Here is a 12,500-nt window from a genome sequence, read left to right as displayed (position 1 = left end):
GTCCTGCAATTCACACCAAGTCTCGCAGCTGGCTGCGTTCTTCATCGACCCGAGAACCGAGTGATCCACCGCTTAGAGTCGTGAAAAAGTGTTTGTTCAATTCCGTACAGTCAAAACCAAACGTTTCTGGCACTCGGCCAAACAGTGGCCAAGAAGGGCGCTTTTCAGCGCACGCTTGGACTCCAAAACTCTGCCGCGCCTTTTTCGGCTGCCGCAAATCGAGCAAACGGTGTGTTTCGGACGGCGTTTCGCTTTCGCTACTTGCGAGTGCTTTCGTGGTCCACCCCTCTATAAATACTCGGGAGGCGTCGAAGCCGGTTCTCCAAGCCGGACCCGTAGGTATCGTTGTGTGCTCGCTCTCATTGGCCCGCCTAACCAGAAAATGCCTGCGGTACACCCATTTGGATAAGAGTGCACGCAGATGCGGGCCTCGACGGCTACACATTTCCTCGGGCGGCCGCCTCCCGGCCTCCGTGGAGCGCGGGATGCACGGTCCCATCGACAAGCCTCTCCCGTTTTTACCGTGGCGTCGCGGTTCACCACGGCAGGCGGGTCGGTCTCCTCCGCATAAAAAGGGGGACCCCCGCTTTTTGTTCCACGAAATCGCACAAGCTTTTTTCGCATCCACGGTTTGCCACCGCACACCAAAATGCCGATCCGGCTGCCTACTTTAGCCAACAGGTGGAGCCAGGCGCGCCGTACTTGCGCGGCACTTCCCACGTCCACCGAAGTCGGTGCCAAGGACCACTTTCGGCGCCGGAGCCGCGTACGAGCCTACTCGAGGCGGAAGAACGAAGCCAGCAAGGGCCTGGCCGCAAGTGCGTTCAATTGTCGGGACGTCCAAGTCCCTCGTTCTTCCGTGCTTCCTCTTTCGGCAAGTCGTTGCGGCACCTTCCCAAAGCGCGCAGACCCGCTAATCGCGACGAGCGCGACGTGGCCGTGCCGCCTTTCCCTCGGCAGCAAGCAAAACGCCTGGCAACGTCGACGCTCCCCTAACCGCGATCTCGCACCGTGTTTCGTGTGGCGAATTCAAAAGCCGGCCGGCGCTGCTGCAACCATTACGGTCGGTACGCATACGCCGCGGAGGGCGGGACGGTCATCGGAGCGTGCGGTTCCTCCATCGAGTACTGCGCACCTCGGCCGTCGCATCGCCGTGCCATGACCGGCCGCGCGTCAACGCGAACCGGTGCCAGCGAGATCCCTCGCCTGCAAGAACCGACCGGCAGCCTCCGTCACCCGAGGACGCGGAGGCGCTTGCCGCGGACGGCGGGACGGTATGCACTGGTGCACAGCGGACCCGTCACATCGCCAGTTCCTTGACCGACCGCCGACGCTTGTGCCGTTCCTCTCGTACTTGGCAGTCGCCGCGCGATTGTCGGGTCTCGTTCTTGCACGCTCGAACGGTCGGGAGGGCACTCGGCTGGCGTTTCGGGAACGCGCAGCCTCGCCTTCTACCGACGTAACCACGACTCGCCGTTCGCGCTCCGCCGCTCCTGTTTACAGTACTAGGCGGTCCCGCAGCGGTCGGGTCGCGCATTTCGAGCGCTTCGAGCCACGGTGCAGTGGCGGGTCGAAAGCCGACCTATGAGTGCGTTGCGCCGTTTGTACCCGCGTCCGCCACCTGGCCGACCGTCCAAGGTCGCGGTGTTGGCGTCCGCTGGGCGCAACAATTTGTCACGGGGTGCCGCTCCACATTCAGGCAGCCCCGTGGGGAAAAGCCGACCCCGCGTCCAAACGGGGTCAGCGGCAGAAAGTGTCGGGCGCAGACGCAGCTGAGGCGCTCACCCTTCACAATCCGTTAATGATCCTTCCGCAGGTTCACCTACGGAAACCTTGTTACGACTTTTACTTCCTCTAAATGATCAAGTTTGGTCATCTTTCCAACAGACCGGCGCAACCGAAAGGCCGCGCCGGACATCGGTCCGAAGACCTCACTAAATCATTCAATCGGTAGTAGCGACGGGCGGTGTGTACAAAGGGCAGGGACGTAATCAACGCGAGCTTATGACTCGCGCTTACTGGGAATTCCTCGTTCAAGGGGAACAATTGCAAGCCCCTATCCCAATCACGAAAGAAGTTCCACGGGTTACCCAGTCTTTTCAGACAGGGATAAAGACACGCTGCTTCCTTCAGTGTAGCGCGCGTGCGGCCCCGGACATCTAAGGGCATCACAGACCTGTTATTGCTCTGTTTCGTGCGGCTAGGAGCCGCTTGTCCCTCTAAGAAGGTTGTAAGGTGCTGGGAACCCCGCACCTATTTAATAGGCTAGAGTCTCGTTCGTTATCGGAATTAACCAGACAAATCGCTCCACCAACTAAGAACGGCCATGCACCACCATCCACCGAATCAAGAAAGAGCTCTCAATCTGTCAATCCTCCCAGTGTCCGGGCCGGGTAAGTTTTCCCGTGTTGAGTCAAATTAAGCCGCAGGCTCCACTCCTGGTGGTGCCCTTCCGTCAATTCCTTTAAGTTTCAGCTTTGCAACCATACTTCCCCCGGAACCCAAATACTTTGGTTTCCCGGAAGCTGCCCGCCGAGTCATTTGAGTAACTCAGGCGGATCGCTGGTTGGCATCGTTTATGGTCAGAACTAGGGCGGTATCTGATCGCCTTCGAACCTCTGACTTTCGTTCTTGATCAATGAAAACATTCTTGGCAAATGCTTTCGCAGTAGTTCGTCTTGCGACGGTCCAAGAATTTCACCTCTAGCGCCGCAATACGAATGCCCCCGTCCGTCCCTCTTAATCATTACCTCGTATTCCAAAAACCAACAGAACAGAAACGAGGTCTTGTTCTATTATTCCATGCAAGTTTATTCAGGCGACTCGCCTGCGTTGAGCACTCTAATTTTTTCAAAGTAAAAGCACCGGCCATCTCGAGGCACACAATGAAGTGCACCAAGAAAGAACCGGCATGATGTTCAGTCCGAGCCGTCGCATCGGGTAGATGCACTACTCGTCTGGAACTGAGATCCAACTACGAGCTTTTTAACCGCAGCAGCTTTAGTATACGCTATTGGAGCTGGAATTACCGCGGCTGCTGGCACCAGACTTGCCCTCCAATTGATCCTCGTTAAAGGATTTAGAGTGTACTCATTTCAATTACGGGGCCTCAAAAGAGTCCCGTATTGTTATTTTTCGTCACTACCTCCCCGTGCCGGGAGTGGGTAATTTGCGCGCCTGCTGCCTTCCTTGGATGTGGTAGCCGTTTCTCAGGCTCCCTCTCCGGAATCGAACCCTGATTCTCCGTTACCCGTAACAACCATGGTAAGCAAGTAACCTACCATCGAAAGTTGATAAGGCAGACACTTGAAAGAAACGTCGCCGGCTCGTGGCCATGCGATCAGCACAAAGTTATCCAGAGTCACCACACAATACGGGCCGAAACCCGATCGATCTTGGTCTAATAAAAGCACCCGTTACCCAAAGGGCTCCAGGCTCACTGCATGTATTAGCTCTAGAATTGCCACAGTTATCCAAGTAGGAAGAAACGATCTAAGGAACCATAACTGATTTAATGAGCCATTCGCGGTTTCGCCTTATTTCGGCATGTACTTAGACATGCATGGCTTAATCTTTGAGACAAGCATATGATTACTGGCAGGATCAACCAGGTAATCGTTCGACTGCGCGTCCGTCCTCGCCTTCGGCGGGCCGGACGCAGTCTGTGTGCGGCGGAGGCCACCTTCAGGCGCCCCAACACGCTTATTTTGCACTCCGAGATGACGGCGTTCGAGCTCGCTACGGCACAACCTTCCCGAAAGACGAGTGGGAGCCGTGCGGCAAGAAGCACGTTCATGCTCGCTCTTTTTCGTTGCATCGACTCGGTCGCGCCGTGCGGGTTGCCCAAGCCCGCTGCACTGTCGGTGGACCGGCCGGAACTAGCAACGGAGCCGAGACTGCAAAGCCGCCAGACGACGGGTCACGCCCGCGTCTTCGGCGCTTTCGCATCTGAATCGCCCGAGGACGACACGGAACACACCTCGATATCGTGGTAAAACGGCACCGTCCGACAACCAGCCCCTAACGCATCAAGCGGATGAGGCTGCAGACGACTGCCGTGGATTCCCCTGGAGCAGACCCGAGGACACGCTTGACGAGGCCGAAGCCCGCCGCATATCAGACACCCGGTCGCTTTCGCGTACGCCGCTCACGAGAACCCCCACATAATAGCAGCGATAAGTACCCAGACCTCCTTGGGCACTAATACGAGCGTACTCGAGAAAATTTCACCGCGGGTGTGCCCCGAAACGTGTGGCACGTTGAGCGTGCCACAAGTCTACGTCGCTCTCAAACCCGCCGAGGTCGTAGAATTTGCGACCCTACTCACGAAATTCCCACCGAGGATACGGCCGCAAACGTACCGCACCTTGGGTAGGCCACGAGTTTGTGCAACACTACGCTGACGGCACAGCACCGAGGTCGTGCGCGCACGCACGGGAAAATTCCGCCGCGGTTTCTGCCGAAAACGTGAGGCACCACGACTCTCCGCAAGTTCGCGTCGACTGCGAAAGACCGAAGTCGTGAACGACGTGTCCGCTACTCGCCGCCGACACGCTGGACACCAAACGTACAACGACTCGACGGCGTCGTAGAGGCCCACGACGCGGTTTTCCTTAACGACGTCTCGGCGTGGCACCGACAGGTTAGAACGGCCGACCAACGTTCCCTGTCCGCCGTTCGGCTCAGTCGAAGGGCTCGGCGACTTCGGCAACGCTGCGAAGCCGCACGGTGACGCACGCCATGTCCCCATTTTTTTTTTTTTTTTCTTTCTGCGTCTGCCGGGGTGCCCCTATAATAGCAGCGATAAGCACCCAGACCGCCGTGGGTCGCTCGCCCCGGCTGACGTGGTTTTTCGTACTCCTGCGGCGGTCGCCGTCAAGCACGTCCAAATACGCTACTTTCGTGGGCGCATTCACGCTCTTTCGCTTCGCCGGAGTGCCAGCACTCACTCTGCCAAAAACGGCGAACATCCGAGCGGCGGTTCCCACTTTTGCGTCGGCGTCGCAAACCCCGCCCCGGCAGACGAGGTTTGCCGTACTCGTGCGACGGTGGCCGGCGGGCACGTCGAAAGACGCCGATATCGTGCGCGAATTGGCGCACCTTGGCTTCACCGGAGTGCCGCCACTGACTCCTCCAAAAACGGCGAAGATCCGAGCGGCGCTTCCCACTTTCGCATCGGCGTCCCGAACTCCGCCCCGGCTGACGCGGTTTACCGTACTCGTGCGACGGTCGCCGGCGAGCACGTGGAAAGACGCCGATATCGTGCCCGAATCGGCTCCGTTCGGCTTCGCCGGAGTGCCAGCACTGGCTCGGCGAAAGACGACGAACATCCGAGCGACGGTTCTCACTATTGCGTACGCGTCGCAAACCCCGCCCCGGCAGACGCACTTTGCCGTACTCGTGCGACGGTCGCCGGCGAGCACGTAGAAAGACGCCGATATCGTGCCGGAATCGGCCCCGTTTGGCTTCGCCGGAGTGCCAGCACTCACTCGGCCACAAACGGCGAACATCCGAGCGGCGGTTCCCACTTAGCCGTCGGCGTCCCGAACTCCGCCCCGGCAGACGCGGTTGCCGAGCTCGTGCGACTAGCGACCGCGAAGCCGTCTCGCGACGCCGCTTTCGTGCGCGGCTCCCACTGCGACCTGGGTCACCCGAGGTCGACGAGCAAGAAAGAATGTCGAAAAAAAATTTTTTTTTTTTTTGCGTCTGCCGGGGTGCCCCTATAATAGCAGCGATAAGCACCCAGACCGCCATGGGTCGCTCGCCCCGGCTGACGTGGTTTTTCGTTTTCCTGCGGTGGTCGTCGTCAAGCACGTCCAAACACGCCACTTTCGTGGGCGCATTCGCGCTCTTTCGCTTCGCCGGAGTGCCAGCACTCACTCTGCCAAAAACGGCGAACATCCTAGTGGCGGTTCCCACTTTTGCGTCGGCGTCGCCAACCCCGCCCCGGCATACGCGGTTTGCCGTACTCGTGCGGCGGTGGCCGGCGGGCACGTCGAAAGACACCGATATCGTGCGCGAGTCGATGCTTCTTGGTCTCGCAGGAGGGCCGCCACTCACTCCTGCAAAAACGGCGAAGATCCGAGCGGCGCTTCCCACTTTTTCGTCGGCATCGCAAACCTCGCCCCGGCAGACGCGCTTTGCCGTACTCGTGCGACGGTCGCCGGCGAGCACGTCGAAATACGCCGATATCGTGCCCGAATCGGCCCCGTTTCGCTTCGCCGGAGTGCCAGCACTCACTCGGCCAAAAACGGCGAACATCCGAGCAGCGGTACCCACTTAGCCGTCGGCATCCCGAACTCCGCGCCGGCTGACGCGGTTGCCGAGCTCGTGCGACTAGCGACCGCGAACGCGTCTCGCGACGCCGCTTTCGTGCGCGGCTCCCATTGCGACCTGGGTTACCCGAGCTCGACCAGCAAAAAAGAAGGTCGAAAAAAAATTTTTTTTTTCTGCGTCTGCCGGGGTGCCCCTATAATAGCAGCGATAAGCACCCAGACCGCCGTGGGTCGCTCGCCCCGGCTGACGTGGTTTTTCGTACTCCTGCAGCGGTCGCCGTCAAGCACGTCCAAATACGCCACTTTCGTGGGCGCTTTCGCGCTCTTTCGCGTCGCCGGTGTGCCAGCACTCACTCTGCCAAAAACGGCGAACATCCTAGTGGCGGTTCCCACTTTTGCGTCGGCGTCGCCAACCCCGCCCCGGCATACGCGGTTTGCCGTACTCGTGCGGCGGTGGCCGGCGGGCACGTCGAAAGACACCGATATCGTGCGCGAGTCGATGCTTCTTGGTCTCGCAGGAGGGCCGCCACTCACTCCTGCAAAAACGGCGAAGATCCGAGCGGCGCTTCCCACTTTTTCGTCGGCATCGCAAACCTCGCCCCGGCAGACGCGCTTTGCCGTACTCGTGCGACGGTCGCCGGCGAGCACGTCGAAATACGCCGATATCGTGCCCGAATCGGCCCCGTTTCGCTTCGCCGGAGTGCCAGCACTCACTCGGCCAAAAACGGCGAACATCCGAGCAGCGGTACCCACTTAGCCGTCGGCATCCCGAACTCCGCGCCGGCTGACGCGGTTGCCGAGCTCGTGCGACTAGCGACCGCGAACGCGTCTCGCGACGCCGCTTTCGTGCGCGGCTCCCATTGCGACCTGGGTTACCCGAGCTCGACCAGCAAAAAAGAAGGTCGAAAAAAAATTTTTTTTTTCTGCGTCTGCCGGGGTGCCCCTATAATAGCAGCGATAAGCACCCAGACCGCCGTGGGTCGCTCGCCCCGGCTGACGTGGTTTTTCGTACTCCTGCAGCGGTCGCCGTCAAGCACGTCCAAATACGCCACTTTCGTGGGCGCTTTCGCGCTCTTTCGCGTCGCCGGTGTGCCAGCACTCACTCTGCCAAAAACGGCCAACATCCGAGCGGCGGTTCCCACTTTTGCGTCGGCGTCGTAAACCCCGCCCCGGCAGACGCGGTTTGCCCTACTCGTTCGACGGTCGCCGGCGAGCGCGTCGAAAGACGCCGATATCGTGCGCTAATTGGCGCTCCTTGGCTTCTCCGGAGTGCCGCCACTCACTCCTCCAAAAACGGCGAAGATCCGAGCGGCGTTCTCCACTTTCGCATCGGCGTCCCGAACTCCGCCCGGGCTGACGCGGTTTACCGTACTCGTGCGACGGTCGCCGCCGGGCACGTCGAAAGACGCCGATATCGTGCCGTAATCGGCCCCGTTTGGCTTCGCCCGAGTGCCAGCACTCACTCGGCCAAAAACGGCGAACATCCGAGCAGCGTTTCCCACTTTCGCATCGGCGTCCCGAAGCCCGCCCCGGCAGACGCGGTTTGCCCTACTCGAGCGACGGTCGCCGGCGATCACGTCGAAAGGCGCCGAATTCGTGCACGAATCGATGCTTCTTGGTCTCGCAGGAGGGCCGCCACTCACTCCTGCAAAAACGGCGAAGATCCGAGTTGCGCTTCCCACTTTTTCGTCGGCGTCCCGAACTACGCCCCGGCTGACGCGGTTTACCGTACTCGTGCGACGGTCGCCGGCGGGCACTTCAAAATACGCCGATTTCGTGGGCGCATTCACGCTGTTTCGCTTCCCCGGAGTGCCAACACTCACTCTGCCGAAAGCGGCGATCATCCGAGCGGCGGTTCCCACTTTTGCGTCGGCTTCGCAAACGGCGCCCCGGCAGACGCGCTCGTGCGACGTACTCGTGCGACGGTCGCCGGCGAGCACGTCGAAAGACGCCGATATCGTGCTCGAATCGACCCCGTTTCGCTTCGCCGGAGTGCTGCCAGTCACGGCGCAGAGAACGGCGAACAAGTGTTTTTTTTTTTTTTTCCTAGAATTTGTGTTATAGAAGGCACATTTGATATCGGACGATAATTTTCAACTTTATCACGCGCACCGATTTTCGTGTAGAGGTTTGCAAGTTTATGGGAATTTCTCCACTTGGAATAATGCGATTTAGTAGTACTACGAGAACTTCATGGATGTACTCAAGGGTACGGGGCAAGTCAGTTACGTCAACACCTGCAGATTTTTTACACTTCAAACTGAAAATTGTTGGTTGTGAGTCCTCGTGTGATATTAAAGGCCGATTCGCTAACACATAGAACAAAGAAAGAAAGGAAGAAAAAACGCCCGCGCTCGCTCAAGAAACCTGGGTTCGCAACAAGTGGCAACAACAAGCAACCGAGCGAGTGCGCCAAAACCCGTGGCGGCCGAACAAACGCGAAGTCCCAACCGCGTCAGCCGGGGCGGCACGGGACAGGAAAAATCACTTCAGCCGGGGCGGCGGGGCACCGAATAAACCTCGTCACCTCGTCGCAGGATAAAAGAGGAAACAAAAAGTCTAAACAGCGTCTGCTGGAGCGAATGCGTAATAAAACAACAACAACAACAAAAAAAAAACACCCGCGCTCAAGAAGTCTGCAATCCTCACAAAAGGCGACTGTGACCGAGCAGCGTCAGCCGGGGCCGTGCGGAAACGGAAAAACCGCGACTACCGGGGCGTCGAGGCACCGAAAAATCCACTTCAGCCGCGGCGAAAAAAAAAACAAAAAGAAAGACGGAGGGGGGGGGGGGAACCACGTCTGCCGGGGCGAAGGAAAAAAAAAAACGCGTCTGCCGGGGCGAGCCCGGGTGCGGCACCACCGGGAAAACTGTGGCAAACAGACATGGCGATCGAGTGAGTGGGCCGCCAGCCAGGCTCAGCCAAAAAGTGCAAAGTCCGAACTGCGTCAGCCGGGGCGGCAAAAACCGCGTCAGCCGGGGCGGCGCAAAAAACCGCGTCTGCCGGGGCGGCACGAAACCGCGTCAGCCGGGGCGGGGCGAAAACTGCGTCAGCCGGGGCGAAAAGAAAAAAAAAAAACGCGTCTGCCGGGGCAAGCCCGGGTGCGGCACCACCGGGAAAACTGTGGCAAACAGACATGGCGATCGAGTGAGTGGGCCGCCAGCCAGGCACAGCCGAAAAGTGCAAAGTCCGAACCGTGTCAGCCGGGGCGACGCAAAAACCGCGTCAGCCGGGGCGGCGCGAAAACCGCGTCAGCCGGGGCGGCACGAAACCGCGTCAGCCGGGGCGGCGCGAAAACTGCGTCAGCCGGGGCGGCGCGAAAACCTCGTCAGCCGGGGCGAGCGAAAAGGGGGGGGGGGAACCACGTCTGCCGGGGCGAAAGAAAAAAAAACGCGTCTGCCGGGGCGAGCCCGGGTGCGGCACCACCGGGAAGACTGTGGCAAACAGACATGGCGATCGAGTGAGTGGGCCGCCAGCCAGGCTCAGCCCAAAAAGTGCCAAGTCCGAACTGCGTCAGCCGGGGCGGCAAAAACCGCGTCAGCCGGGGCGGCGCGAAAACCGCGTCTGCCGGGGCGGCGCGAAAACTGCGTCTGCCGGGGCGAGCCCGGGTGCGGCACCACCGGGAAAACTGTGGCAAACAGACATGGCGATCGAGTGAGTGGGCCGCCAGCCAGGCACAGCCGAAAAGTGCTAAGTCCGAACTGCGTCTGCCGGGGCGGCACGAAACCGCGTCAGCCGGGGCGGCGCGAAAACCGCGTCTGCCGGGGCGGCACGAAACCGCGTCAGCCGGGGCGGCGCGAAAACTGCGTCAGCCGGGGCGAGCCCGGGTGCGGCACCACCGGGAAAACTGTGGCAAACAGACATGGCGATCGAGTGAGTGGGCCGCCAGCCAGGCACAGCCGAAAAGTGCTAAGTCCGAACTGCGTCTGCCGGGGCGGCACGAAACCGCGTCAGCCGGGGCGGCGCGAAAACCGCGTCTGCCGGGGCGGCACGAAACCGCGTCAGCCGGGGCGGCGCGAAAACTGCGTCAGCCGGGGCGAGCCCGGGTGCGGCACCACCGGGAAAACTGTGGCAAACAGACATGGCGATCGAGTGAGTGGGCCGCCAGCCAGGCACAGCCGAAAAGTGCTAAGTCCGAACTGCGTCAGCCGGGGCGGCAAAAACCGCGTCAGCCGGGGCGGCGCAAAAAACCGCGTCTGCCGGGGCGGCACGAAACCGCGTCAGCCGGGGCGGCGCGAAAACTGCGTCAGCCGGGGCGAAAGAAAAAAAAAAAAACGCGTCTGCCGGGGCGAGCCCGGGTGCGGCACCACCGGGAAAACTGTGGCAAACAGACATGGCGATCGAGTGAGTGGGCCGCCAGCCAGGCACAGCCGAAAAGTGCTAAGTCCGAACTGCGTCTGCCGGGGCGGCACGAAACCGCGTCAGCCGGGGCGGCGCGAAAACCGCGTCTGCCGGGGCGGCACGAAACCGCGTCAGCCGGGGCGGCGCGAAAACTGCGTCAGCCGGGGCGAGCCCGGGTGCGGCACCACCGGGAAAACTGTGGCAAACAGACATGGCGATCGAGTGAGTGGGCCGCCAGCCAGGCACAGCCGAAAAGTGCTAAGTCCGAACTGCGTCTGCCGGGGCGGCACGAAACCGCGTCAGCCGGGGCGGCGCGAAAACCGCGTCTGCCGGGGCGGCACGAAACCGCGTCAGCCGGGGCGGCGCGAAAACTGCGTCAGCCGGGGCGAGCCCGGGTGCGGCACCACCGGGAAAACTGTGGCAAACAGACATGGCGATCGAGTGAGTGGGCCGCCAGCCAGGCACAGCCGAAAAGTGCAAAGTCCGAACCGTGTCAGCCGGGGCGACGCAAAAACCGCGTCAGCCGGGGCGGCGCGAAAACCGCGTCAGCCGGGGCGGCACGAAACCGCGTCAGCCGGGGCGGCGCGAAAACTGCGTCAGCCGGGGCGGCGCGAAAACCTCGTCAGCCGGGGCGAGCGAAAAGGGGGGGGGGGGAACCACGTCTGCCGGGGCGAAAGAAAAAAAAAACGCGTCTGCCGGGCGAGCCCGGGTGCGGCACCACCGGGAAGACTGTGGCAAACAGACATGGCGATCGAGTGAGTGGGCCGCCAGCCAGGCTCAGCCCAAAAAGTGCCAAGTCCGAACTGCGTCAGCCGGGGCGGCAAAAACCGCGTCAGCCGGGGCGGCGCGAAAACCGCGTCTGCCGGGGCGGCGCGAAAACTGCGTCAGCCGGGGCGAGCCCGGGTGCGGCACCACCGGGAAAACTGTGGCTAACAGACATGCGATCGAGTGAGTGGGCCACCAGCCAGGCTCAGCCAAAAAGTGCCAAGTCCGAACTGCGTCAGCCGGGCGGCAAAAACCCGCGTCAGCCGGGGCGGTGCAAAAAAACCGCGTCTGCCGGGGCGGCACGAAACCGCGTCAGCCGGGGCGGCGCGAAAACTGCGTCAAGCCGGGGCGAAAGAAAAAAAAAAACGCGTCTGCCGGGGCGAGCCCGGGTGCGGCACCACCGGGAAAACTGTGGCAAACAGACATGGCGATCGAGTGAGTGGGCCGCCAGCCAGGCACAGCCGAAAAGTGCTAAGTCCGAACTGCGTCTGCCGGGGCGGCACGAAACCGCGTCAGCCGGGGCGGCGCGAAAACCGCGTCTGCCGGGGCGGCACGAAACCGCGTCAGCCGGGGCGGCGCGAAAACTGCGTCAGCCGGGGCGAGCCCGGGTGCGGCACCACCGGGAAAACTGTGGCAAACAGACATGGCGATCGAGTGAGTGGGCCGCCAGCCAGGCACAGCCGAAAAGTGCTAAGTCCGAACTGCGTCTGCCGGGGCGGCACGAAACCGCGTCAGCCGGGGCGGCGCGAAAACCGCGTCTGCCGGGGGCGGCACGAAACCGCGTCAGCCGGGGCGGCGCGAAAAACTGCGTCAGCCGGGGCGAGCCCGGGTGCGGCACCACCGGGAAAACTGTGGCAAACAGACATGGCGATCGAGTGAGTGGGCCGCCAGCCAGGCACAGCCGAAAAGTGCTAAGTCCGAACTGCGTCAGCCGGGGCGGCAAAAACCGCGTCAGCCGGGGCGGCGCAAAAAACCGCGTCTGCCGGGGCGGCACGAAACCGCGTCAGCCGGGGCGGCGCGAAAACTGCGTCAGCCGGGGCGAAAGAAAAAAAAAAACGCGTCTGCCGGGGCGAGCCCGGGTGCGGCACCACCGGGAAAACTGTGGCAAACAGACATGGC

The 12,500-nt window shown here is 61.5% G+C and overlaps 2 non-coding genes across 2 annotated transcripts in view; both read right to left on the bottom strand.

The window, feature by feature from the left end:
- LOC142794100 (5.8S ribosomal RNA) overlaps positions 1 to 80 on the bottom strand; it is a 153-nt gene extending 73 nt beyond the window's left edge. Inside the window, exon 1 of the ribosomal RNA XR_012892068.1 lies at positions 1 to 80. This exon is cut by the window's left edge and continues 73 nt beyond it. This is a non-coding gene — a ribosomal RNA (5.8S ribosomal RNA).
- Positions 81 to 1,799: 1,719 nt separating this feature from the next.
- Positions 1,800 to 3,614, bottom strand: LOC142794101 (small subunit ribosomal RNA). The gene has a single exon (XR_012892069.1). It is a non-coding gene; the product is annotated as a small subunit ribosomal RNA (ribosomal RNA).
- Positions 3,615 to 12,500: the final 8,886 nt, after the last annotated feature.

Source organism: Rhipicephalus microplus, unplaced genomic scaffold, assembly GCF_043290135.1.
Source record: "Rhipicephalus microplus isolate Deutch F79 unplaced genomic scaffold, USDA_Rmic scaffold_374, whole genome shotgun sequence".
Classification (NCBI taxonomy): domain Eukaryota; kingdom Metazoa; phylum Arthropoda; class Arachnida; order Ixodida; family Ixodidae; genus Rhipicephalus; species Rhipicephalus microplus.
This window is presented reverse-complemented; position numbering and strand designations above follow the sequence as displayed.